The sequence below is a fragment of the Helianthus annuus genome, chromosome 7, assembly GCF_002127325.2.
Source record: "Helianthus annuus cultivar XRQ/B chromosome 7, HanXRQr2.0-SUNRISE, whole genome shotgun sequence".
Classification (NCBI taxonomy): domain Eukaryota; kingdom Viridiplantae; phylum Streptophyta; class Magnoliopsida; order Asterales; family Asteraceae; genus Helianthus; species Helianthus annuus.
The window spans coordinates 96,091,361-96,119,178 of record NC_035439.2 but is presented as its reverse complement, the minus strand read 5'-3'; the positions used below and the strand labels follow the sequence as shown (position 1 = coordinate 96,119,178).

Sequence of the window (27,818 nt, the reverse complement as noted above, 5' to 3'; positions counted from 1 at the left end):
GTTCCCGTGGATATTGAATCGGTATCGAATTGGTTCGTTATAGTACCAGTATAATTCATTCACTCAGTATTGAAATCAACACGTGTTTTACATCTATTGAAAATGGACACCGATACTGACACCAATGTTCGAACGGTATTGATTGGTTAAAATTGTCAAGCTATTGGTATCGATATTCAATTATCGTCACACATAAAGTTGTATAAATGAAAACTTTTTGAAACTGGTGATCATAAAATAAATACATGTATCAATACAGATATTGTTTGGTATGGTACGCTAGTGATACAATGTTAGTTTATCAAAAGAAAAAACAATAAAAATAAATACTGATACCAAACCAATGTTGTTCATTCGGTTTCAATTCGGTTCACTACGACATCGGCACGATATCTGTTATCAAACAGGAAACGATAAAAGTTAATACGTACCGGTATCGACGTTGTTTAGTTTGGTACGGTATGGTAGTGATACGATCTTACTATAGCGAGTGCTGGTAACGTAACAAATTAAATAGATACCAACCAAATTTCCACCACGAAGCGCAAGAGAAAGTCACTAGTACGTACTTATATTATCCTCTGTATAAATATTAACTAACACAACTGAGTCTACCCACAACATTACTGTTTCTTTTTATTGGTGATGATTTAACTTCTCTTTCTTCTTGGATCACATGGTGTGGTTTCGTGCCCACTGTCACCTCACCAATTTTGGCGCCCCATGGCGCCCCTCTCCCATCTCGCCATAGCCAAAGGGGGCACTATAACATGTCTCTACTAGTGGGTTAACGGGCGTGAAAGAGGAGAGAGAGTGTGACAACCAATCAGATTTCTTCTTTTTTTGATTTTTTTCTTTTTTTATATATAGTAAATGAGGGCTTTAAAATGCTTTATTCCACACCGTTCAAGTTAATAATAATGCCCCTCGATTACGCGTTTCCCACGTGGCGTGATAAAGCCCGTATGAGCTTTATACCACACCACCCAGCCTTATTGGTCATGATCTAATTAGAATTGGGCTTTAATGTACTACACACTTATGTTTCTTGTAAGTTATTCATGGTCATAAGAGAGGTCGGGGCACTCCACAGGTTGGCCTCCCTAGGTTTAAAGTAGTGCCAAAACACCACAGTCACACCCAAGGGTAGGCAAGGCGGGTTGGTTAAGTTAGTAGAATAACCCGTGCCAAGGTTGAGCTGTTTGAGGAGGTTGTTGACTTTGGGAATTGTTGATGGGTTTTGATTGGTTGGGGCATTTGACTTTTTTAAGGGTAAATTACACTTTTCATCCTTTATGTTTTTACCGAATTGCAACGGATAGCCTTTAACTTCAATAATTACACTCACCATCCTTTATTTGCAAAACTCGTTACACTCTACGTCCTTTAATACTAACCAAATTAAAATATTCAGTTAAGTTTATTCACTTAAGGGTATTTTGGTTAATTCATATTTTTATTTAAATGTTTAATAAATAAAACCAAAAAAACTGCATATACACTTCATCTTCCTCAATTTCTTAACCTAAAATTCTAACCACCACATCTTGCCACCACCACCTCATCGTGCCCCACCACCACCACCACCACATCCTGCCGCCACCACTCCGGCCACACCCACCGCCCCTAACCTTTCTTGTGTTACTCTGCCAATGCTGAAGAAAAAGTCGATTATAAGGTGCTGAGTGCCATCAACACTTCTTACAATGACATCCTTATCTTGTCTTGGTATAATCTGTGTAGTCGGCGCAGGATCAAAGAAGGCAGGTTTTTATCCAAGGAGCTAAGTGTCAAAATGATCTTGTCTTAGCTCTGACCTCGCACGCTACTTGGATTACACCTGATTAGTCGACGCAAGGTCAACAAAGTGTCACACCCTGATTTCCTGGTGGGCCCGGACTTGGGGTACATGACAAATTGATACAGATACACAAATAGCACAACAGAAATCTTGGGATTTAAAATACTATTACAAATTACAAGTGTCCGAATGTTCAAAATAATAAACAGACGGAAATGTATAAAAGATCCACATGCGGATCGAAATAACAGAAAATGATTATGTAAACAGACTACTATGCTTCAATGCATGGAGTTGCAAATTCCACTTAAGCATTACCGGGCAACTTCCAGCCTATTTATGTATCCTTGCAACCTGTGCTTAGTCTTTTGAAGATATGTCAGTTTTCACTGGTAATACAAATAACCGACACATTTTGAAAATAATTCAAAATCATTTTAAGTGCACTAAGCACATGTATTTCATAAATAACTTGGGATAAAATATGTCTCTTGTATTCGGTATTACATGCTTGTTAATACATATGGGACCCGGTACTAAACACCGATAACATGATTAACCAACACACCACTTTAACCCATAAAGGGTACCCCCAATATGGGTAAGAAAAATATTTTATTGTAGCATTAGCATCTGTCGGGTGTATGCCTACACCCCGTGCTTAAGTCGTGGCCATTTGCAATTAAATAAGCCGAGGATATCAAGGACACGGTCGCATTAACCCCCAATGTTTAAGTTATTAAGCAAAACGAATTAAAACGGGTTATGCAGATTTTTAGACACAATCCATCAATTGATTCCATACCCGATGGAGTGGTAATAATTTATCATATCCCAAGCCCGTATAGAGAAAATAAGTTAAGAGTATTTACCTAGCTTAAAGTCTTATAATCCAAGAAAATATGTAAACACAGCCGATATAACAAAAAAACATAGCAAGGTTGCAATTTACTGGACGCCCTAGTCTAGAATGAATGGTATAATAACCAATTAGAATGTTAACGGGTCCTATTCAAGTCACAGACTTGGACCGGTTAACTATTATATAAAGAAAACGGTACGGTACGCTAGATTAAGCGGTGACCGGATAGAATGTAGTTTAAACCCTCACAAGTACTAAGACTTGTATCATATGGGTAAAAAAATATACATTCTAGAATTTATAATAATTTGAAGGAGTTTGACCCAATTCGGTTAACTTACGTAAACTAAGTTACATAAATCAACCGTACGCGCATAGGCGGTATCGGGTGATTGAATGAGTCATAAACAAGTTCACTATGCCAAAACATCTATGTTACCAAGTTGGTAGGTTTCCATATTGTATGTTCATAATTTTATAAAACCAATTTATGCACCAAATGGGTATTTTCAGTATTTTAAGGCATAATGTATGAACTTGTATAAAAACCCAACAACTGATTATGATCAAATAGTGTAACATCAGAGGGTTATCCTATACATATATATGATCATAATGCAACTTCAAATCAGTAGCTAAGTTGGCTAATTCGGGTCAGAATCGAAAGTCAAAGCAGAAGTCAAACTGCTTGACTTTCGGTTGCGAACCGAGGTATAAACTAGAAATGACGGACTGAACATGCTTAGACATGTTCTAGTATTATTTACTAACTGATTTGGTGTTAAAAAGATGTGTTTAAATGTTTATAAGTTCATTTTATAAGTTTTCTGAAAAATTGCCTTTTGACTTTTTATAAAACATAACTTTGACCCGTCATTTGGCCAACTTAACGTGATCTTCAGGAGGTGTTCTTTTGAGGGATTATCACCTACCTTTTTATGATCACGTAGCCATATTCGATTTGAACAATGGTTGGACCATAATGGTCTTAACCGAAAGTCAAAGCAAAAGTCAATTTGCTTGACTTTCGGCTAAATATTTAGCCTATAAGTGAAAGAGGGATGGAACACATACTAGTGATCCAAACGAAAGATTGAACTCAGAGGAGGCTCCTTTTTTAATCAGGAACAACTCCAATAGAAGTTATAGAGGAAAGTGAGGAATGAGCAAATGAACAAGGTAGCAATGCTTGCTATTTGTAGTTGAGAAGGTCTTATAAGATCATGCCAGGTGTTAGGGGCTGATCTAAGATGTCTCCAGGTGGTTTTGAGGTGTCAAGACCTGAGAAAGAGTGGCAAGAATGCGAGAAAGGTGGCACAAGGGCTGTAGGATCGTATTCTGACCCGAACGAGTCTATCAGAGGAGTTTTGATCAGATACAGGTGCGGAAAACAAGTACCTGACGTAGAAACAGCTAGATCTTCACTTAAATCACACTTTTGATTGATATAACAGCGTTTACAACAAAATCTCACAACGGCAGCACCTCGGTATGGAAAACAAGAACGTTACAAATGATTTCGCTCATGTGGTATTTATAGTGTTGGTGGTTTCGCTTTTATGTACACGTACATATAAGCGGAACCTCTCATGTCCATATAAGCGGAACCTCTCATGTCCATATAAGCGGAACCTCTCATGTCCATATAAGCGGAACTACTCATGTCCATATAAGCGGAACTAGTGGTTTCCCACATACGAACATAGTAGTTTCCCACATACGAACATAGTGGTTTCCCACATACGAACATAGTAGTTTCCCACATACGGACATATCGGGAAATCTCGTACAATGTGCCCTAATCTAACATTCTAAGACAAAGACTCGATACAAGACGAAGTCGACAGATGTATGCACTAACAGACTCCCCCTCAGATGTTGACGAGTCTTAAGTGTCGAGTCTTCGCATCTTCAGTCTTGATCTGTCTCTGGGCTTCAATCTCTCAATCTTTTCTTGCAAATCTTCAGACTCCCCCTTGCTATATGCTGGCATTTCTTCAGTTCTTCAGCATCATCAGCTTTAGGATCGTTGTATGGCTTTCCATCTAACAGCTTCTCAATATCAATCAGCTTGGCTCTTCATGTTCCAAGATCGTTGTCTGGCTATCTCCAATCAGAATCCTCAGGTATTGGAACCTGGCTCTCATCTAGCTCGGATCTTAGGAATGAATAACCTGGCTCATCTTATCCTGCAAAAAAACTCTACCTCAAAGTAAATTTCTCTCACATACCTATTTCAAACATAAACACATGCACTAACTCAGACTCTCTTTCAAAACCCAAACAAAATGATTTTTCAATCTGATGAACCACTTGAAGGTTTGATAAAAAATAATCAGTGTTAAAACTAACTCCCCCTCAAATTATACTCATCATGTTTAGCACTCAGAATTTTGAAAACCAGCTTTCCAATATTAGTTGTCAAAAATCTTTTTGAGTTTTCTGAAACTTTATGCTAAAACACACTGAAAATCTTTTTGGATTTTGAAATAAAAGAAACATGAAATGCAGTAAAAAAATATTTACAAACAATATTTTTTTTTGTGAGTTCGTGTAAGAGGATCATATCAGTTTTTGAGACAAGTCACCAACACCGTTAAGCTTCATTTCATTTTAAGTTAATTCACCTAGATTGTTAGTATATTTGTCCACTTAAATTTTCACACAAAGTTTAACTGTTCCGAGATACGATATTAATGTTTTAAGAACTTAAACTTATCCGTGTGTCCCATCACTTGAATATACTCCCGTATCCAGATCCCAATATTCAGTCTTACAGGTGAGTATACCACAGATGATATCTGTTCAGGGGTTAAATACAAGGGCCGTGAGAGCTCAGGTCGATACTTCCGTATACGCAGAGAGATGACGGCTTCGACTTTTCGGTGTGTCCCCTTTAGAGGATCTTTTTGATTTCAACAACAGCGACTATCAATTTTATTGTTTAATCAGCATGCTAAGGGCGATGCTATGTTTCAAGCATTTTCGGAAAGCATTATCCGGGGACTAGGTCAATACTTCCATACAGCAGAAGTCCCGGGTAATACCCCAGATATCACTGAGCATAAAGACCTAGTATCTCAGAATAAGGGACCTTTCAAACAAGATTTCAGGGGTTACCTATATATCCAAGATGTTGTTACCCACAGAATAAGCAAGTTTGAATTTTTAGGTTTATATCTCGTCACAATCTACTAAATGTGTAAAAACCTACTGGCATATCCGCAGTGAGATTGTTTACCACATTTTAACTTTCCAATTCTTTAGCATGTTGTGACAGTCCACTGATGTACTATCATTTCCTCTTTTCACAACGAAACTCATTTTTCAATTTTATCATGTTTTTAGCTTTTTCAAATTTTCTAATGTTTTTGGATTTTCTGAATTTCTACTCCCCCTAAAATGCAAATACATTAACGAAATTTGAAAACTATCTAAGCTTTTGACCCACTTGAAGAAAATTCAAAACAAACTATACAGAAACACGACAACCGACATCGAATCGCATCAATTCGCCATTCACTAGGCATAAACAATCTGAACTCCCCCTTTCACAAACCATTTTCTCATTATGATTTCAAAACACTTAAGTTTGTTTTAATCAAAATGATTTTTCTGGAAAATGAGTTTGTTTTTACCACTTGTAAGTTTACCACTTGTTTAAGTACGGGGATATGGTTCATCATCTTGTCAGTTTTATCAGCTGTAGTAAATCAAGTACAACTTAATGTCCTTGATTCACTGTTTGCAATCAAGCAACCTCTAAACCACTTGTAAGAATAACCACTTGTAGATATAACCAATCAATACCAATTGTAGGAATGAATCATCTACATTTTACTCATCAAAGTGCCGATTCCTGCTTCGCACTTACCAACCAGGAAGCTTCGGCGTAGTCATTCAACCTGTAAAATTTTAACAATTTCAAGTATTTTCAAAAACAACCTTATTAAACATGAAAGATGCCGATTCCTGATCCACGATTACAAACTTGGGATCTCCGGCAAGTCAGGTTTTTCAAGCAAAGAAAATGTCCACCCAAGCCTGACCAGCCTTGGGTGATTTCAATTCAGATTTTGTTGGGGTGTAAGTTGCTTTCTTTTTAGCGTAGAAATCCTTTACCCCTTTTCACCTTCCCATCAACCATTTTTCCGAAAATCTTCCTTACTTTCCCATTAAATGCTTTCTCAACATCAAAATTATCCTTTTCAGAATAACCCTGATATGAGATTTCAGACTTTCCAGCTTTCCTTTTAAAATTCTCAGTCCTCAATGGTGGAAAGTTCTCATCATCCATTGAAGGAACTGAGTTTTCATCACTCTCATCAAACTATGGCTCCTCTGATTTGTGGAATCAGATTCATCACCAGATTTTACCTCAGATTTATTAACAACCCATTTTTGGTTGTGAAGTTTCACACTACGCCTTTAAAATCTCTTCGAACACTCACCAACTTCAAATTTTGAATTTTTGAAAACTTTAAATTTTTCAGTCGGTGGTTCGGTTTTATCAACAACAACTTGTTTCAGTTTTCCAGAAACTCCCTGTTTTGTGTTTGCCGCTTTCGAACAGTTCCATGCAATGTGACCAACTTCATTGCATCTAAAACAGGTTCTGGTTTCTTTTCTCTGAACTTCATTCTGCTTTTTCTCAGCTAGGAATTCTTGATTTGTTTGTCTCCAAAATGAGCTCTTCTTTTCCTCTTCAGCAGATGGTCCAGTATCCTTCTTCTTCTTTGGCTTTGTTTCTTCACCTTTAAACGCTTCAAATCCTTCAACTGTTGGATAAATTCTATCGATTATGTAGTCACAACCTTTGTAACTTCGCAACAATCTTCTAATTCTTTCATTCTCAGCTGCTTCACTATCCAACTCTTTCTTCCACTTTGCACATTCTTCTATGTACAAGTTGATCTGTTTCTGCTTTGTCATCATAGTAGCATTCATCATCTTCAAAGCTTTCTCTCTTTCAGAGTTAGTCTTCTCCAGACTATTCACATGTCTGTTCAATACATCATACGACTTTTTCAAATTCTTTACATCAAACAACAATTGTTCTTTCAACTTTTCTAACTCACTAAACCTCTCATCTTTTTCTATACATTGTTTACAAGACTCTAAACATGTAAGACAGGGTTTTGTGATTTCAACGATCTTCTCGACTTCAACTATCTTTTCAATTTCCACAATCTTCTCAATCACGTTGACTTCTTTCAATTCTTTTGTAGCTTTCTTCTCTTTCAATTTCTTCAATTTTTCTGCAAAATAAAATTCAAAAGTGTCAGAAGATAAATGCATTTTTCCAAGATTTATCTGTTCCATCTCTTCATCACTATCACTTGTTTCTGATGAACTGTTTTCAGATGAAACAGATCCTTCATCTTCACTTTTCTCTTCATCAGATAACACGTCCATCCATTCCTTCAGCATTTCTGGTTTTCGAATAATATATGCAATAAACGCTTGAACATTTGAATCAGCTGGAATAAACTTGTCCCAGCTAAAACCTTCAGCCATTTTCTCATCATCTTGATCAACGATGCCATAATAAGCTTTCCTGTTTGCATCCTCGATCATTCTTCCATGTGCCGTTTGAGCTTCTTTTTGTTGATTCGGTTGATGAGTGATCTGCTGATAGATAGTTTTCCTATAATAATCATCTTTCCCAGACGACTCCTTTGCTCCTCTCGGCTTCTGATTCTTGCACTCTCTTTTAAAATGGCCTTTATCCCTGCAACGAAAACAGACAACTTTAGATTTATCAAATCCTAGATTAGAAAGGTTTGCATCTAAGAAGTCATTTCTTCCTGTAATCAATCTAAACTTTTCTGCTCTCCTCAAAACACTCGCTAAAGCCCATTTAATATCCATTAGTTCCAGCTCCTCTGCATCGATTTGGTCATAATCTTCCTTTGTGAGCATCAGATTACCAATTCTTCCGGCAATCAACCCTTCATAAGACTCTAATGCAGTGACCAATAATCCCATATGATGCTTTACAACCTCTTCAGAATAATTTTGACCATTTTGAAGATGTAGAGCTACATTACACTGAATCAGATGACCATTTCCAGCAGATGTACTTTGAACACTTGGAGGATTCACCGTTGAGAACCCACTAGTGTTGACTGATCCTTGACTGCTTGGTGTAGACTGATTTCCAGCACTAAATGCAGTTTGTATCTTTGGACTTGCTTTAGCATTTTGAACATTTCCTTTATAGTACAATTTAATATCTTGTTGATGAGTAGAACTGTTCATTCTAGCAATTTTCTGCTGCTCCAGATCCTGTGCCTCCAACTTCTCTATAAACTGTGCAATCGATAACCTGCTAAACTGTCCGGAATTCTTCAATATCATCAGATATGTACCCCATTCCTGTTGCAGTAACGCATCAGCAAGTTTTTCAACCCATTCTGCTGGAGTTTTAGTAATCTTCAACTGTGACATGGTGCGTACGAGATGACAGTATCTTTCAATAAGAGTCTTTGTTGTTTCACTAGGCACGCACGTAAAAAGTTCAAACTCCTTTTTCAACAAAGCTGCTTTACTCTGTAATATTTCAGTACTTCCCTCAACTTTCTTTCTAAGAGCTTCCCAGATAGAATAAGCATTTTCATCATGTTGAAGCAACACAAAAATATCCTCTTTAACAGCTTGTTGTAACAAATTGATCATCATTTTTTTCGGCTTTGTAACTTTCTCTCTCTTGCTCAGTGAACTCTGAAATGATTTTACCAACTCCAATTCAATTCTTTGGCCTCTCATATTCAGTTTCGATGCTTTCCCAAGCTTTTAGATGGTTCGCCTGAACCCAATTCTCAAACCGTTTCTTCCACCCGTGATAATCCTCAATTCCCATAAGTTTCGGAGGTTTTTGCATTGTTCCGGTTTCAATCTCCATTGTCATGGTCTTAGTAATGTCGGATGAACTACTCGGGGCTGTAGCAAACGCATTGTAGAATTCAGAATCCATGTTTCGGTATTGAAGAATTTTTCAAAGAAGCTTTCAAACTAACTGGTTCACCTCGTAATACTCCTGTATCACCTGGCGTAAAAATAAACAAAACACAATAAGTTTAAACACTTATCAAAACAACTGAATCAAACTGATACTCTGTGTGAACTGAATCACTCGAATTGATGAATATTCCGTGCGGACTGAAGATTGACAAACTATGCGGACTGAAGGTTGAGAAACTGTGCGGACTGCTATGTCCTGGATCAAAATCAAACGACCTTTTCCAATGACCTGGCTAAAACACACGACCTTGAACGAGTTTGAAATCAAACGGACTGAACCACCTCTCTTGTGAACTGATTTGATACGATCTTTCAATTAAACTTTTGATGTGAACTGAGCAATTGATTGTAATCACTTTACGACAAAAATGATTTGATTACCTTTAACAACACATGGGCCGATAACAACAATTTACCACACACTTTTCATTGGGCCGCAAAAACCACTAGACCGACAACAATAACTGCTAATATACTATGATTTGGCCGATGAACTATTCACATGCAAACATAAAAGCTTGACAAACAATGATCACACATGCAAGCTTAAAACATCAAAAGAAATTGGCCGACAATTTTAAGAGTGTATTAACTCTGATTTGACCTTTTATATGACTTCACTTAAAATCACATTCAGCCGTCAACTTTTTATCAAATTACCTCAAATCTGATTGGACCACTTTTTTATGTTTTGAGAAATGTATATTGAATTTTTAATGGCAGACACTTTAAAATCACAACATACTTCTATTGGGCCTAAAGATCACTAAACTGACAAGTTCAAGTGTAATCACATGGGCCGACAAAACCAATTGTTTCAAACAAATCCAATTGGGCCATCCATTTAAATGAGTTTGATAGGGCCGAAATCCTTGTATACACGTGATGTCTATCCCTTCAATATTCTTCACATGCAAACACTTATATCAAGACTTTCTAATTAAATGTGGCTGACAATTTTTATCCTTTATTTGATTGAACTGATTAATTGTATCTGTTGACTTAAATGCTATGCCGACAACTTCAATACTCAAAGAAATGTGATTGGGCCACTGAAGTTCTTGCAAGACATGGGATTGGGCCGTGTGAAGGACTGACAACAATCAACAATATACAATTGTAATTGGACCTTTATGTGCCTTATGAGCGAAACTAGGTGTGTATACAAGAGCGAAACCAGGAGTGTACACACGAGCGGAACCAGGAGTGTACACAAAAGCGGAACTATTTCTCTTGGAGGTCCTTTGGAGCGAAACTACTCACTTAGAGGTGACACATAAGCGAAACCTGTTGTCAATGAGCGAAACTTGTGTCTTGAATGTACATATGAGCAAAACTCCTATGTTCACAAGAGCGAAACTACACAATGTACATAAGAGCGAAACCTAATCGGAGGTTAATTTGGACCATTTTTAGTGTGAATTTTAAGCTCAAACTTTCAGGGATTTGTCCATGATCAATAACATACAGTCTGTGAAATTTTGAGCAAATTTCGACTGGTAAAACTCTCTGAAATGATGAAAGAAGGTGTAGAAGTAAGAATTTATGATGAAATCCAGCAAATCTCTGTAGAACTCCTCCTCCTGAAGCTCTGATACCATTTGTAGGATCGTATTTTGACCCGAACGAGTCTATCAGAGGAGTTTTGATCAGATACAGGTGTGGAAAACAAGTACCTGACGTAGAAACAACTAGATCTTCACTTAAATCACACTTTTGATTGATATAACAACGTTTACAACCAAATCTCACACCGGCGGCACCTCGGTATGGAAAACAAGAACGTTACAATTGATTTCGTTCATGTGGTATTTATAGTGTTGGTGGTTTCGCTTTTATGTACACGTACATATAAGCGGAACCTCTCATGTCCATATAAGCGGAACTACTCATGTCCATATAAGCGGAACCTCTCATGTCCATATAAGCGGAACCTCTCATGTCCATATAAGCGGAACTACTCATGTCCATATAAGCGGAACTAGTGGTTTCCCACATACGAACATAGTAGTTTCCCACATACGAACATAGTGGTTTCCCACATACGAACATAGTAGTTTCCCACATACGGACATATCGGGAAATCTTGTATAATGTGCCCTAATCTAACATTCTAAGAGAAAGACTCGATACAAGACGAAGTCGACAGATGTATGCACTAACAAGGGCAGAAAGCCTTGGCCTCCAAACAAAAACTGCCAGTAAGCTGCCTTACGGACTGTAAGGGTCCTGGGCTTACGGCCCGTAAGACCTTTAGGCGCCCACTGTTTTGAATTGCTTATGGTCCGTAAGCACTAATGGCTTACGGTACGTAACCGCTTGCCAGTTGCAATATTATTCCTGCCATACGGTCCGTAAGAGTCACCCAGAGGCCAAATTAATTGGCATGTTGACATAATTGGTCCCTCCACAAACATCCTTCCACATATTTACAAAAAAAAGTCCCTTTCGTCCAACAACGTGGCATAAAAGGAGAGTTAATTGGAAACGTGTCATCATATAATTCGACACAAATTTTCCAAGGTGTTACACAAAGTTACTAAATTGGCTTAATATGGGTATGGTCTCGCGCGCGACCTGAGGCTGACTCGTATAGTCGGCGCAAAATTTAGGAACATACCCCTTCAACAATTATAGTCAAAGTAGTGATAGAAAACTCATATGTGAAGATTGAAAAATGTGACAACTATAATTTGGTTCCGAATGCATGAAACTTTTGTCCATAAAGAACAGAGAAAATGAAGTAGGAAGTGTGAGAATTAATGGTTTGACACGTAAGATTGTTATTGTTTTGTCCAGAAATAACAGAGAAAATGAATTAGTAAGTGTGAGAATTAATAGTTTGACAGAGTTAATTACATGGTTAGTCTTTGTGGTTGATATGAAATGACAATATCAGGTACTAATAGTTTAAAGTCACATTTTAAGGTATCAAATTTCAATTTTGTAACAAAATAGGGTATGAAGACTAACATATGTTAGTTTTTCTGTTAGATTCAAGGGCATTTAAGTCATTTTATATTAAAAAGACTAATTACGTAATTATGTGGTTAATGAGAGAGTGTTTTATAATTTAAAAAATGGGACAACAATTATAAATTATAACTTTCATTAAAATACAAGTCCAACTCATCTCCAAGAAATAGATTACTCATCTCTCTCTTTCTCTAATCTCTTGATTCCTCCATCTTTCTCTCTAAATCTGATCCCCATTACTTAACACCAATTACCCACTTGTTCTTCATTTGAGTTTCGAATTTATCCCATCATAAACACAAAATATATCATCTTGAAACCTGTAATGAAACATATTATGAACGACGGCGGCGGTGGGTTTAGACTTCCGACAGCGGGGACTTAAGTGATTTATTCATACTAGTTGTTAGATTAAGGATTCAAAAGCATAACCGAAACACCAACTTGCAATATATATAAGCATTTAATAGTAATGTTAAACTTGTCAAATTGAGTGTTGCTCTGCAAGCTTACCCTAAAAACACTCATGCCAAACTAAATAATAACGCTAGTTCAAGTAATCCTAAGCCTTAACATTCCTTGCCAACCTACTAGCAGCAAGAACCAATAGCCAACGAGGCACTTCAATAGTTACAAACAAATTTATCCTTTAAAACAAAATTTAACTCTATGTGCAACTATAAAAAAGGATAAACTCGAAATTACAAAATTATATACTATTATTTTGCAACATGGTTGTGCATATGTATGTTGTAAGTTTAGCATAAATGTTGTTTTATGTTTAAATTAGTTGTGCTGTATATTTCCTTAAAAAATTTTTTTTGCTGTATACTTTTCTTTCTTGCCACGTGTACACCTGGGTTGTCCACCCCATTCTTTTAGCCAGGTTTGTTTTAACGCAGGAAGAGAGAGGGCTTAGGGAGAGAAATAGGTTACGGTGCACGTGAAGAGAGTGAGAGGCGGTGGCGGAGCACGGCGGTTGCCTTCTTCCCTAACTCGATAGGGTTCCGGCACGCCATTCATCGTCACCGTCATAGGCGAGTGTCAACATCCGACGCCTGAAACTGCCACCGCTAAAAAGGTCTCGGCAAAAGCTTCAACATCAATGTCACAGACTCACAGATTATCCAAAAAATGTAGGGTTAAATTAAAGATCAAACACCTTCGAATTGTCTTCCGGTAAACTTCCGGCCAAACTCAGGTAAGCTCTGATGCTATTGTATGTTGTCTTATTGGTTAGATCGGGTCTTGGTGTAATGAATGAGACTAATTTTGGCGTTTTAGTATTCCGGCAAGGTTCCGAGGTTGTAGAAGTTCCGACAGTCTCCAGACTCGAAGTAATCGCAGGAGATGGTTGTGCCTTGCTTCCCCTCGCCTAGCAGTGTGGTGCGTGCATAAGATCATATATACCCATTATCATGGTTATGACATCTATCCCCTTCTTTTATTTAAGTATTTAGATTATAAGAGTTTGAAGTGTGACGCGAAGGTAAAAACATATAATACGGACATTGTAATTGTTACTTAATGAAGTAGGTATATATGAAATTTAATGTGTTTTGAATGGGTATAAATTATTTATTTTGTTGGGTAGATATGATAAGTACGTTTTTTTTGGAAAAAGTAAACTGAACCAGCGGGGTTGGGTGTGTAAGGCTGGTTGGATGGGTCTGCCAAACCGGCCAAAACGATTCTCTTTTAACAGTTGTGATATTTTGATTATTGATTAGGGTTATTGGTAGCATTAGATTTTGGCATTGCCTAATTGTTCTATTTTGTTTATAACAAGTTGGCGTCACCCCGCGCGTTGCGGCGGGTTCTTGATTATGAATGCGTTTAGTATCATTGTATAAGATGCAAAGATTTTAACTTTATGCGACAATTGTGATTTGGTGTTATGCGAGAGGTCGTATCGGGTCGGAACGATTAAACCATTGCATCGCTTGAACGCCCAAAATATGTTGATTCTTGCTTGATGGATAAATAAGGGTGGGTATCGGTGATGTACAGTGGTGGGCGACAACGCTCATAGTCGATGTATGATGGCAACAACAAACAGAAAGCGAGGTAGATCGCATGGCCGGAACCGGTGAGTGTGCAATTGATCTTTACATGGCCAACGATTACAAAGCCTCAAATTCGGTTCATCAAGATCTGATAAAATATTATAGTATTCCAAAATTAAGTATCCACCAAAAAAGTTTATTACAGAATTGGTTCGTGAAGATTAGATTAATATCATAGTATACCAATTCGTGAAGATCTGATTAAATAATATAGTATCGCAATTCGCGAAGATCTGATATAATATTATTGTATTCCTGCAGATATATTATAGCATATACAGATACAGAATTTGGAATAAAGTGAGAGATTTATAAATATTTGGTGTTCGTTTTCCGATATGAAAATTTAATATGGAAAAAAGAGGCGTTGTAACTTGGATGGATTCATGACCCGGTCTGCATATAGACATTTCTAATCGAAGCGTTAGTTTGCTAAATAATATAAATCATGCATTTGTATGTGTCATATTTAAAGGGTGTGATTCAAACAATTGTGTCTTAAGTTACTTTTCAATGCAAGGGTATTAAAGGGTGTGATATGAAGAGACAACTATTAAGTTAGCCTAAGGTACCCCAAGTTACTTTTTATGAATCCATCTTTAGGTGTACTGGCAAAATAGTCAACACTGAAGATGTTCCCAAATTCACCAGTTGAAGGCCATCTCTTGGATATAATTGGTTAGTTCTTATCTATTGGACTAGGAATGAATGCATATTGTTCACTAAATGCCTCACTATTTGAATGCAATATTACTCACCCATAAAAAAATAATTGAGATATATGATCGTTTATTTACTTATTTGCAGGAAGTAGAAAGGAAAAGGTCGCACAGTTGCAGTTGGAGAATACCAAGAGCATGGGGAACAAATGACATGTGACAACTCGAAATTTAGAACCTTTCTTGTATCTTGATGTAACTTGCTTGAAACATTTCGTGACTAGTAACTTGTTAATGTAATGACATAAGTGAACATTTTATGTGACTATGTGCTTGCTTGTATGTATGGTATATATGTATGTATATTATGTGAGCCGAGAACCAACTCGTGACGACAAGGACCCGACTCGAGACCATGAGGTCTCGAGTGAATAGTGGCCGGTTGGGCCAAATGGGCCGTAAACCCCTTAGCCGACTTATAAGCCCTTTAGGGTGCACCTTGTGGAACTAGTATATATATCATACTCCTTGTCAACCTTACCACTCTTTGGACAACCACACTCACCCTCCTCTACACACTCTCCTACTAAAACCCTAAGAACACAAGCACACTCCCACATTCTCGGATCCAATCGGTTGGCACTAGGATCTTCGGTTCAAGCTTGGAAATCGACATTGGAGTTCACCTTTCCTACCCCTCAACCGGTTAGTATTTCTTAAGGCTTAGTGTTAATGTGTTCATGTTGTGTTTGTGCTTGGATTGATGAATGTTAAAGTGTTTGACAATATGTTGTTGTTGAGTTATGCATGAATGATATGTGTTGAAAATCGGTTCATGAATGTTTCTTGTTATTTGTTGACAAAAGATGATATCACATGTATGATAATAAGAAATCGGTTAACATGTCTCTAAATGAAGTTTGAACCACTAAGTAATCAATGTTCATAAAAACCGGCTTGCACTTGTCATGAAATCGGATTAGCAAAACCGAGTTGTGGTGTTATGTTATATGTGTGATTTTGATTATGTTTATGGTTGATGCAAAAATATGCATAAAGGGTTATTGTATGTTTGAATGTTTGAAGAACATGAAGAACTTGTTGAATATGGGTTGAATGTTTGAAATTCTGCTTGTTTGATCTGAAAACATGAATTGTTAGACAACAAAACATGTTTTAGTGGATAGTACAATATTTGTGTTGCATGACATTCAAATTCTATTGGATAGTACAACTGTGCAGAATCAGCAGCTGTTGGGGAGTCGGAACCCCTGGTTGCGACTCGAAACCTCCACGTTGCGACACCAATTGCGAGTCGAGAACACCTGGTTGCGACTCGCAACCATAGCATGACAAGCCGAGACCACAGGTTGCGAGTCCCGTTGCGACTCGAGACCTTAGCATGACGAGCCGAAACCGTGGTTGCGACATAGGTTGCGACTCGCAACCACCTATGATCAACACAAACAGCATGACTCGAAACCATGTTGCGAGTCCGGTTGCGACTCGAGACCACACTTAGTGGGCTTGCTTAGTTACGGGCCTTAGTTAATGGGCCGGCCTAGTAGACTTCTGTGTTAACTGTTTAATGCGTTGTTTTGGGCCTGTCATTACGAGCCCAACGGTTAGGGCCTCACACTTAGACTTTGGGTTGTGTTTGACTGTTAACTGCGAACTGTTAATGTTAAACGTGTTGCCATGATTATTACCTGTGTACAATACGTGTTGAACATACGTGCACTGCTGGCTTGAATCTGATACGAAAAATATCTGTGATAGGACCTAATTGATTACCTGCAATTGATTGACCTTTCTGTGTTACTACCGAGCAAACCAAGGTGAGTTCACACCCTCTACAAAGCATGGGATTCCCTGGGTTGGGAACGGGTTAAGGAACGTGGGTTCCTCGTCCTCCTTGGGTAGGACGGCTATGGTTCAGGAATGTGATTCCTCGTCCGGATGGACGGATAACTCGTACTAGACTAAAACTCTATCACGAAGTCCCTCCTTTTTGTATCGACTTAATCGCCGGGCCAATGGCGAGCGGGTCATTAGTTAGATAGCGCTATTTAGGTCTGACAAACCTCACACCGTGCCGCAGAGGACGGGCGTGAACTAATGGATCTGGGGCACGTCAATGATGATAGACATTGATGTTTTCAGGGAACATAAACATGACTACAGTCAGCAGTCGATATGGTAACGAGTCTAGTGTACGCATGGGGTAGCCCCCACGGCCGAAATGCCTGATAACTAACATGGGGTAGCCCCCACGGCTGGAATGCCGGAGTAACTAGGAATGAACAAGTCACGTTTTTAAACTATGGGGTAACCCCCACGGCAGGATGCCAGTTAAAGGAAACTGTTTTCGAAACAACTAAAACGAACACCCAACTGTGAACTCACTCAACTAGTTGTTGACTCGATACTACATGCTTTGCAGGACCATAGGTACTCAGATGGAGCTTGCATGGAGGAGAGTCGTTGTGGGACACGGATTGCTGCGTACTATGTTGAACTTGAAACCATTTGAACTTATGTTTTAACTTTATGACTTATGCTTCCGCTTGCAACTTAAACTTTGTTTGTTTGAAACACCAATCGTACTGGTTAAACTTCTATAACTGTTATATGCTTGTTCAGTATGATTGGTGGCTGGATCCTGGTCAGTCACGCCTCCAAGCGGTAGTACTCCGCAGGTGGGATTTTGGGGGTGTGACAGATTGGTATCAGAGCCATTGGTTATAGTGAACTAGGTTTTAATAAAGGGGAAACGTTTTTGTTAAAACCAGACTATAACCGGTATAGTGCTCGACGGTCCACAACGACGCTCCACTCCACATGCAAGGCTCGACATTCTAGGTGATATGATATGTGTATATTGCCTACTTGTTAGATACATAGTACATTGCTCATGGTATGCTTGATTAGTATAACTACTGTTGTTTGAACACGTGCGTGCTTACTCTGTCCTACTATCGTACTTTCGCGAACCTCTCTCACACGTATTACTCTTATTATGAAGAATCATGTCTGGACGCGTTAACATGACACAAGCCCAGTTGACGGCTTTGATCAACGAACGAGTTGCCGCAGCGCTTGCAGCTGCAAACGCAGGAGGTATATCCTGCAGTCCGAATTTGTTCTAGGATCATTTGGATCCTACCCTCGTGAACCAACCTTTGTGTTAAACTCTGTCTTTCTTTCACCTACCTTAGGTCAATATGCTCAGGCACCGGTGTGCACTTTTAAGACCTTTATGGACTGTCGACCCACTACTTTTAGCGGAACTGAAGGAGCAGTAGGTCTCCTACACTGGTTTGAGAAACTAGAATCTGTGTTCGAAATGTGTGAATGCCCTGAAGCGCGCAGGGTGAAGTATGCTACTGGTACTCTCGAGGGTTTGGCCCTCACGTGGTGGAATGCTCAAGTGCAAATGCTGGGGTTGGTTGCTGCCAACGCCACCCCATGGGAAACTTTCAAGGAAATGGTCAAGGAGGAATACTGCAGCCGTGATGATATCCATAAGTTGGAAGATGAGTTCTACAACCTCAAGATGACGGGGTCAGAGATTGAGGCGTATACTAAGAGATCGCATGAGCTTGCCTTGTTGTGTCCTACTATGGTGGACCCTCCGTATAAGCGAATTGAACTCTATCTCAAGGGCCTGGTGCCAGAGATCCAAAGCCATGTGACTTCAGCAAACTTGGCCACTATCCAGTAGGTTGTTCAGTTGGCTCACCGTCTTACTGACCAAGCGGTGGAGCAGAACAAGTTACCAAAGCGCATAGGTGCTGCAACTACTTCTGGTACTTCCAGTGGGGACAAACGGAAATGGGATGGAACTTCAAGCAGGGGTTCAACTTCTGTGCAATCTCAGTCTCAGCAGAGAAAGACTGACGACCACAAGAGCCCCAGTCAGCAATCGTCTGGTGGTCAAAGTCATGGTGGGTACAAGGGGAATCACCCCAAATGCAATCGTTGCAACCTACACCACAGTGGGCCATGCACCAGGGGCAACTGTCATCGGTGCAACAAGCCTGGTCATGTTGCAAAGGATTGCAGGAGCGCATATCCCGCCAATCAGAATCGTCAGCAACCTCAACAGAACCAGCGACAACAACAGGGTAACAACAAAGGATGCTTTTAGTGTGGAGCTGAAGGTCACTTCAAGAAAGATTGTCTCCAACTGAACCAGAACAACAACAACAACAATCAGGGGAATGGTAACAATGGGAACCACAACAACAACAATGGTGCTAGGGGACGAGTGTTCGTGATTGGTCAAGGTGAAGCAAGGAATGATCCCAACGTGGTGACGGGTAAGTTCCTTCTCGACGACTTTTATGTTACAGTCTTATTTGATTCGGGTGCCGATACAAGCTATGTGTCACTAGAAGTTAGTAAAATGCTTAAGCGTATTCCAACACCCCTGAGCGGCAAGCACACTGTAGAGCTAGCTAATGGTAAGAGTTTGGAGGCCTCGCACGTAGTTAAAGGTTGCCAACTTATTCTCGCTAACCAGACCTTCTCTATTGACCTTATCCCTATCGTCTTGGGTAGTTTCGACGTTGTCATTGGGATGGATTGGTTATCCCAACACCGAGCAGAGATTCTTTGCAACGAGAAGATCGTTCGTATTCCTGGTTTAGGTAGTGAACCTCTCATGATTCGTGGCGACAAGAGAAGTGCTGTTGAGAACATCATCTCTCTCCTTAAGGCCCAGAAATGCTTACGAAAGGGCCACACTGCGATTTTGGCTCTAGTTACTGATACCACAGAGAAAGAGAAGAAGCTAGACGATTTTCCAGTTGTACGAGACTATCCTGAGGTATTCCCTGAGGAACTACCTGGTCTTCCGCCCCATCGCCAAGTCGAGTTTCAGATTGAACTAGCTCCTGGAGCTGCGCCGGTAGCCCGTGCACCTCATCGTTTAGCCCCATCAGAGTTGGAAGAACTCTCTACGCAACTACAAGAACTCTTGGATAAGGGTTTCATTCGTCCTAGCTCATCGCCCTGGGGAGCTCCAGTACTATTTGTGAAGAAGAAGGATGGTACCTTCAGAATGTGTATCGACTATCGTGAACTCAACAAGGTGACTGTGAAGAACCGTTATCCTCTACCGCGTATTGACGACTTGTTCGACCAGTTGCAGGGGTCGAGCTACTATTCAAAGATCGATCTGAGATCGGGATATCACCAGCTGAGAGTTCGAGAAGAAGATGTCTCTAAGACAGCCTTTAGAACTCGATATGGGCACTATGAGTTTTTGGTCATGCCGTTTGGGCTGACAAACGCACCCGCAGTCTTCATGGATTTGATGAACCGAGTGTGCAAGCCTTACCTGGACAAGTTCGTTATAGTCTTCATCGACGACATCCTGATCTATTCTAAGAGTCAAGAGGAGCACGAACAGCATCTACGGCTTATTTTGGAACTCCTACGAACAGAACAGCTTTACGCAAAGTTTTCGAAATGCGACTTCTGGCTTCGCGAAGTCCATTTCCTAGGGCATGTGGTAAACAAGGATGGGATTCACGTTGATCCATCCAAAGTGGACTCTATTAAGAACTGGCCAGCGCCTCGCACACCAAAGGAAATTCGCCAATTCTTGGGATTGGCAGGTTACTACAGGAGATTCATTAAGGATTTTTCAAAGATCGCGCAGCCTCTCACCTTGCTAACGCAGAAAGGCGTCACCTATCATTGGGGAAATGCACAAGAGTTAGCTTTTCAGCATCTAAAGGATAGACTTTGTAGTGCACCTATCCTTTCACTACCAGAGGGCACAGAAGATTTTGTGGTTTACTGTGATGCATCAATTCAAGGTCTTGGTTGTGTATTGATGCAACGAGATAGAGTCATAGCCTACGCCTCACGACAACTCAAAGTTCACGAGAAGAACTACACTACACATGATTTAGAGCTGGGAGCTGTTGTTTTCGCACTTAAGTTATGGCGGCATTACCTATACGGAACCAAGTGCGCCATCTACACCGACCATAGGAGCCTAGAGCACATATTCAAGCAGAAGGAACTGAATATGCGGCAACGACGATGGGTCGAGCTGCTGAATGACTATGAGTGCTCCATCAGGTATCATCCGGGCAAGGCCAATGTTGTGGCTGACGCCCTCAGTCGAAAGGACACTGCGCCTAAGCGCGTAAGAGCTCTACAACTCACGATCCATTCTAGTCTACCTTCGCAAATACGAGCGGCTCAGATAGAAGCACTGAAACCAGAAAACGTTAGAGCTGAAGCCCTACGCGGGTCAAGACAACGCTTAGAACAGAAGGAAGACGGTGCTTACTACGTAACAGGACGCATTTGGGTCCCACTCTATGGTGACTTACGAGAACTTGTGATGGATGAGGCACACAAATCTCGCTACTCGGTACACCCTGGTTCGGACAAGATGTACCACGACATTAAAACTACGTATTGGTGGCCTAGCATGAAGGCCCACATAGCAACTTACGTCAGCAAGTGTTTGACTTGTGCGCGAGTCAAGACGGAATATCAGAAACCCTCAGGCCTACTCCAACAACCAGAGATACCACAATGGAAATGGGAGCAAATTTCCATGGATTTCGTTACTGGCCTACCTAGATCACAGCGCGGAAACGATACTATCTGGGTGATTGTGGATCGACTTACAAAGTCCGCACACTTCTTGGCAATTAAGGAAACAGATAAATTCTCCACTTTAGCGGAAATATACCTCAAGGAAGTTGTTTCGAGGCACGGGGTGCCCACCTCTATCATCTCTGATCGAGATGCACGTTTCACTTCGGAACTGTGGCAAGCAATGCACAAGTCTTTTGGCTCACGTCTAGATATGAGCACAGCGTATCACCCACAGACGGACGGGCAGTCCGAACGCACTATCCAGACCTTAGAAGACATGCTTCGCGCTTGTGTAATCGACTTTGGCAACAGCTGGGAAAGGCATCTGCCACTCGTGGAATTCTCGTATAATAACAGCTACCACACCAGCATTAAAGCTGCTCCGTTCGAGGCATTGTACGGACGTAAATGCCGGTCACCTCTCTGTTGGGCAGAGGTGGGGGATAGTCAAATCACTGGTCCAGAACATGTGGTGGACACTACTGAGCGGATTGCTCAAATACGACAACGCATGGCGGCCGCTCGAGACCGTCAGAAGGCCTACGCCGATAAGGGCAGGAAACCACTTGAGCTCCAGGTTGGGGAGCGGGTATTACTCAAAGTTTCACCCTGGAAGGGTGTGGTTCGTTTTGGTAAACGAGGCAAACTCAACCCACGATACGTTGGACCTTTCGAAATCATTGAGAAAATAGGCAAGGTGGCCTACCGACTGAACCTACCAGCAGAACTCGGTGCAGTTCACAACGTTTTCCATGTGTCGAATCTGAAGAAGTGTCTGTCAGATGAGACCCACGTAGTTCCTCTGAAGGAACTCACGATCGACGAACAGTTGAAATTCGTCGAGGAACCAGTCAAAATCACAGACCGGGATGTTAAGGTCCTCAAGAGCACTAGAATACCTCTCGTTCGAGTTCGTTGGAACTCACGTCGCGGCCCAGAGTTCACCTGGGAGCGCGAAGATCGGATGAAACAAAAGTATCCCCAACTGTTTGAGAACAGTACAACCGCTACTGAGGCTGAAGCTACGGAATTTCGGGACGAAATTCCAGATCAACGGGGGGTGGATGTGACACCCCAGGATAACCGGGAAAACCTTACAACTTGACTAGCTTCCTCAGTGAGTGCCATCAAATTTCGGGACGAAATTTCTTTCAACCTGGGGATGATGTGACAACTCGAAATTTAGAACCTTTCTTGTATCTTGATGTAACTTGCTTGAAACATTTCGTGACTAGTAACTTGTTAATGTAATGACATAAGTGAACATTTTATGTGACTATGTGCTTGCTTGTATGTATGGTATATATGTATGTATATTATGTGAGCCGAGAACCCAACTCATGACGACAAGGACCCGACTCGAGACCATGAGGTCTCGAGTGAATAGTGGCCGGTTGGGCCAAATGGGCCGTAAACCCCTTAGCCGACTTATAAGCCCTTTAGGGTGCACCTTGTGGAACTAGTATATATATCATACTCCTTGTGAACCTTACCACTCTTTGGACAACCACACTCACCCTCCTCTACACACTCTCCTACTAAAACCCTAAGAGCACAAGCACACTCCCCCATTCTCGGATCCAATCGGTTGGCACTAGGATCTTCGGTTCAAGCTTGGAAATCGACATTGGAGTTCACCTTTCCTACCCCTCAACCGGTTAGTATTTCTTAAGGCTTAGTGTTAATGTGTTCATGTTGTGTTTGTGCTTGGATTGATGAATGTTAAAGTGTTTGACAATATGTTGTTGTTGAGTTATGCATGAATGATATGTGTTGAAAATCGGTTCATGAATGTTTCTTGTTATTTGTTGACAAAAGATGATATCACATGTATGATAATAAGAAATCGGTTAACATGTCTCTAAATGAAGTTTGAACCACTAAGTAATCAATGTTCATAAAAACCGGCTTGCACTTGTCATGAAATCGGATTAGCAAAACCGAGTTGTGGTGTTATGTTATATGTGTGATTTTGATTATGTTTATGGTTGATGCAAAAATATGCATAAAGGGTTATTGTATGTTTGAATGTTTGAAGAACATGAAGAACTTGTTGAATATGGGTTGAATGTTTGAAATTCTGCTTGTTTGATCTGAAAACATGAATTGTTAGACAACAAAACATGTTTTAGTGGATAGTACAATATTTGTGTTGCATGACATTCAAATTCTATTGGATAGTACAACTGTGCAGAATCAGCAGCTGTTGGGGAGTCGGAACCCCTGGTTGCGACTCGAAACCTCCATGTTGCGACACCAATTGCGAGTCGAGAACACCTGGTTGCGACTCGCAACCATAGCATGACAAGCCGAGACCACAGGTTGCGAGTCCCGTTGCGACTCGAGACCTTAGCATGACGAGCCGAAACCGTGGTTGCGACATAGGTTGCGACTCGCAACCACCTATGATCAACACAAACAGCATGACTCGAAACCATGTTGCGAGTCCGGTTGCGACTCGAGACCACACTTAGTGGGCTTGCTTAGTTACGGGCCTTAGTTAATGGGCCGGCCTAGTAGACTTCTGTGTTAACTGTTTAATGCGTTGTTTTGGGCCTGTCATTACGAGCCCAACGGTTAGGGCCTCACACTTAGACTTTGGGTTGTGTTTGACTGTTAACTGCGAACTGTTAATGTTAAACGTGTTGCCATGATTATTACCTGTGTACAATACGTGTTGAACATACGTGCACTGCTGGCTTGAATCTGATACGAAAAATATCTGTGATAGGACCTAATTGATTACCTGCAATTGATTGACCTTTCTGTGTTACTACCGAGCAAACCAAGGTGAGTTCACACCCTCTACAAAGCATGGGATTCCCTGGGTTGGGAACGGGGTTAAGGAACGTGGGTTCCTCGTCCTCCTTGGGTAGGACGGCTATGGTTCAGGAATGTGATTCCTCGTCCGGATGGACGGATAACTCGTACTAGACTAAAACTCTATCACGAAGTCCCTCCTTTTTGTATCGACTTAATCGCCGGGCCAATGGCGAGCGGGTCATTAGTTAGATAGCGCTATTTAGGTCTGACAAACCTCACACCGTGCCGCAGAGGACGGGCGTGAACTAATGGATCTGGGGCACGTCAATGATGATAGACATTGATGTTTTCAGGGCACATAAACATGACTACAGTCAGCAGTCGATATGGTAACGAGTCTAGTGTACGCATGGGGTAGCCCCCACGGCCGAAATGCCTGATAACTAACATGGGGTAGCCCCCACGGCTGGAATGCCGGAGTAACTGGGAATGAACAAGTCACGTTTTTAAACTATGGGGTAACCCCCACGGCAGGATGCCAGTTAAAGGAAACTGTTTTCGAAACAACTAAAACGAACACCCAACTGTGAACTCACTCAACTAGTTGTTGACTCGATACTACATGCTTTGCAGGACCATAGGTACTCAGATGGAGCTTGCATGGAGGAGAGTCGTTGTGGGACACGGATTGCTGCGTACTATGTTGAACTTGAAACCATTTGAACTTATGTTTTAACTTTATGACTTATGCTTCCGCTTGCAACTTAAACTTTGTTTGTTTGAAACACCAATCGTACTGGTTAAACTTTTATAACTGTTATATGCTTGTTCAGTATGATTGGTGGCTGGATCCTGGTCAGTCACGCCTCCAAGCGGTAGTACTCCGCAGGTGGGATTTTGGGGGTGTGACATGACAAATGGGGTCAGTAGGATCAATGTATTAGGGTATAGTTTAGGAGAAAATGATTTTAGGTTGAATTTGAGGTTTTCATCTGGATTAGCCATACATGGATTCTTCTATATAACCAACAACTTTCAGATATGTGATATGTGATGAGATAAATAGCATTTATTTGTAAGCATCGAGCCGCAACGCGGCGGGGCTTACATCTAGTTTGTTTCTAAAAACTATTTTCTCTAGACCTTTCAGAACTAATCTTTTCGATTTAGCTACTGGACCTGCACTTTCTCATTCGCCAACCACACCAACCATTTCTCCGACGGTTACTTCCACCGCTACGCCTTCGTCTCCCGTTGTTCTTCCTCTGACAACCACCTATTATATTCAATGACGGATCTGTCTTTATCCATCGTACGTCAACGGCGGTGGTGGCGTTCGGAGCTATGATGGCAGGTGGTGGGTTTGAGATGGTGGAATTGTTTGGATGGTGGTGGATATTGAATGTGGTGGTGGTTGAATGATGGTAGTTGTTGGGTTAATTGTGGTGGTTGGATGGTTTAATGGTCGTTTAACACATGTTAAAAGAAAAACGAATGGAAGTTTGTAACAAAATGACCTGTGGCATGCTGGTTGATTCGTTTCTTTCCAACTGAATGGTCACGGTTTCGAACCCGGTTATCTGCAATGTTTTTTTCTCTCTTAAAAACCTGAATTAAAAAAATGAAAAATAAAAAATCTATGTAAAATGACCAATTTATCCTTGAGCTAACTGAGTTTCTTAACTGGTGTTAATTGTTTGGACTGAAATGACACATTTCGAGAATGTCAGGAATGAAAATGGCACAATTGTTTTTGGACTGAAGCAACATTTTCCAACAAACCACATGGACGAAAATGACAGTTAACTAAGAAACAAATGGAAGGAAAACCTATTTCTTTTTCCTTCATTTTAAATCCTTCCAAATTAGAAAGATTCAGAAGGATAAGATTTTTAATACACAAAATCCTTACTTTTTTTTTCATTTCCTTCCAATTTAGAAACACGGTAGTTAATTAAAAATTTCCTTTCTACTCCTTTTTTCTCTCCTTAATTCATTTTCTCTTCTTTTCTTTCGTTTATTAAACGCGGTCGTTTATTAAACGCGGGAACATAATGACGCCAACCGCAGCTCCAATAACAGTTATTTATGTGCATTTGGCTCCTATGATACGTGACGAGTTGCAATTTTTTCGTATAGGTTTTCAAAATTATTTAAAACATAGCGAAAGTTAATATTTACAACATTTTAAAACTATTTTGAAAATTACCATCGACGATCCATAGTAAAATGATATAAACTTTTGGTGTTTGGAAAACAAAACGTGTGAAGTGTTCTTACTTCTTAACAATTTAATAACCAAAGTAACTTCTCTCTATCGGTATCTACCGTGAACAAATTTTAGTTTGATACGTATTATCCAGTCAACTCAATAAATTTAAACAATTAAAAAATATTTCCTGAATATTCTAGTCTTTTAAAATATTTATGTTTGGAAGAGTACTCTTCCTTTTGTAAAATTATACAAACCGATTGAATGTATATCATTTTCTTAAAACTTACGATAGGGTGGCATCAAATAAAAGAAAGTTCTCGATCAGTTTTTCTTTAGATATTAGGACATTTACAAAATCTCAACACACATCTCGTTCTCTCCATCAATCAAAACCAAAATAATTCAAGACCATATTCAAAATCCATCTATAGGAGGCCTATTAAAATCCCTGATCAATGGGTTAATAAAACAAAACAAAAAAATACCAACATATATTTACTTATCTACAAAAAATCCCTCAAACAAACATTGATATTCACTCATTTGATAAAATTTACTCAGACCAACGTCACTATGTGTATAGGGATACTTTCACACTGAAACTATCCACACTTAGACTATGGGGTGTGGAGGGGCTTGGGTTAGAGACATTGCTCGGCACATTACGAGTGTGAGATCCACAAGCTTATGGTGAAAAATGAAGGGTGTGGTGTGGTGTGGCGTGTCTTAGCTTGGCATGACCAACCATGTGATTTTTTTTAATTAAAGTAGCCAACCTGTTAAAATTACACGGATCAAAACAGAATTTTTTATTAACTACAGGATA

General features: G+C 40.1%; 1 long non-coding RNA gene across 1 annotated transcript; it reads left to right on the top strand.

Moving 5' to 3' along the window:
- The first annotated feature begins 13,186 nt into the window (after positions 1-13,186).
- LOC110877326 lies at positions 13,187-15,712 on the top strand. Its single transcript, XR_002556956.2, has 4 exons — positions 13,187-13,863; positions 13,947-14,751; positions 14,990-15,406; positions 15,536-15,712. It is a non-coding gene; the product is annotated as an uncharacterized LOC110877326 (long non-coding RNA).
- The last annotated feature ends 12,106 nt before the right edge of the window (positions 15,713-27,818 follow it).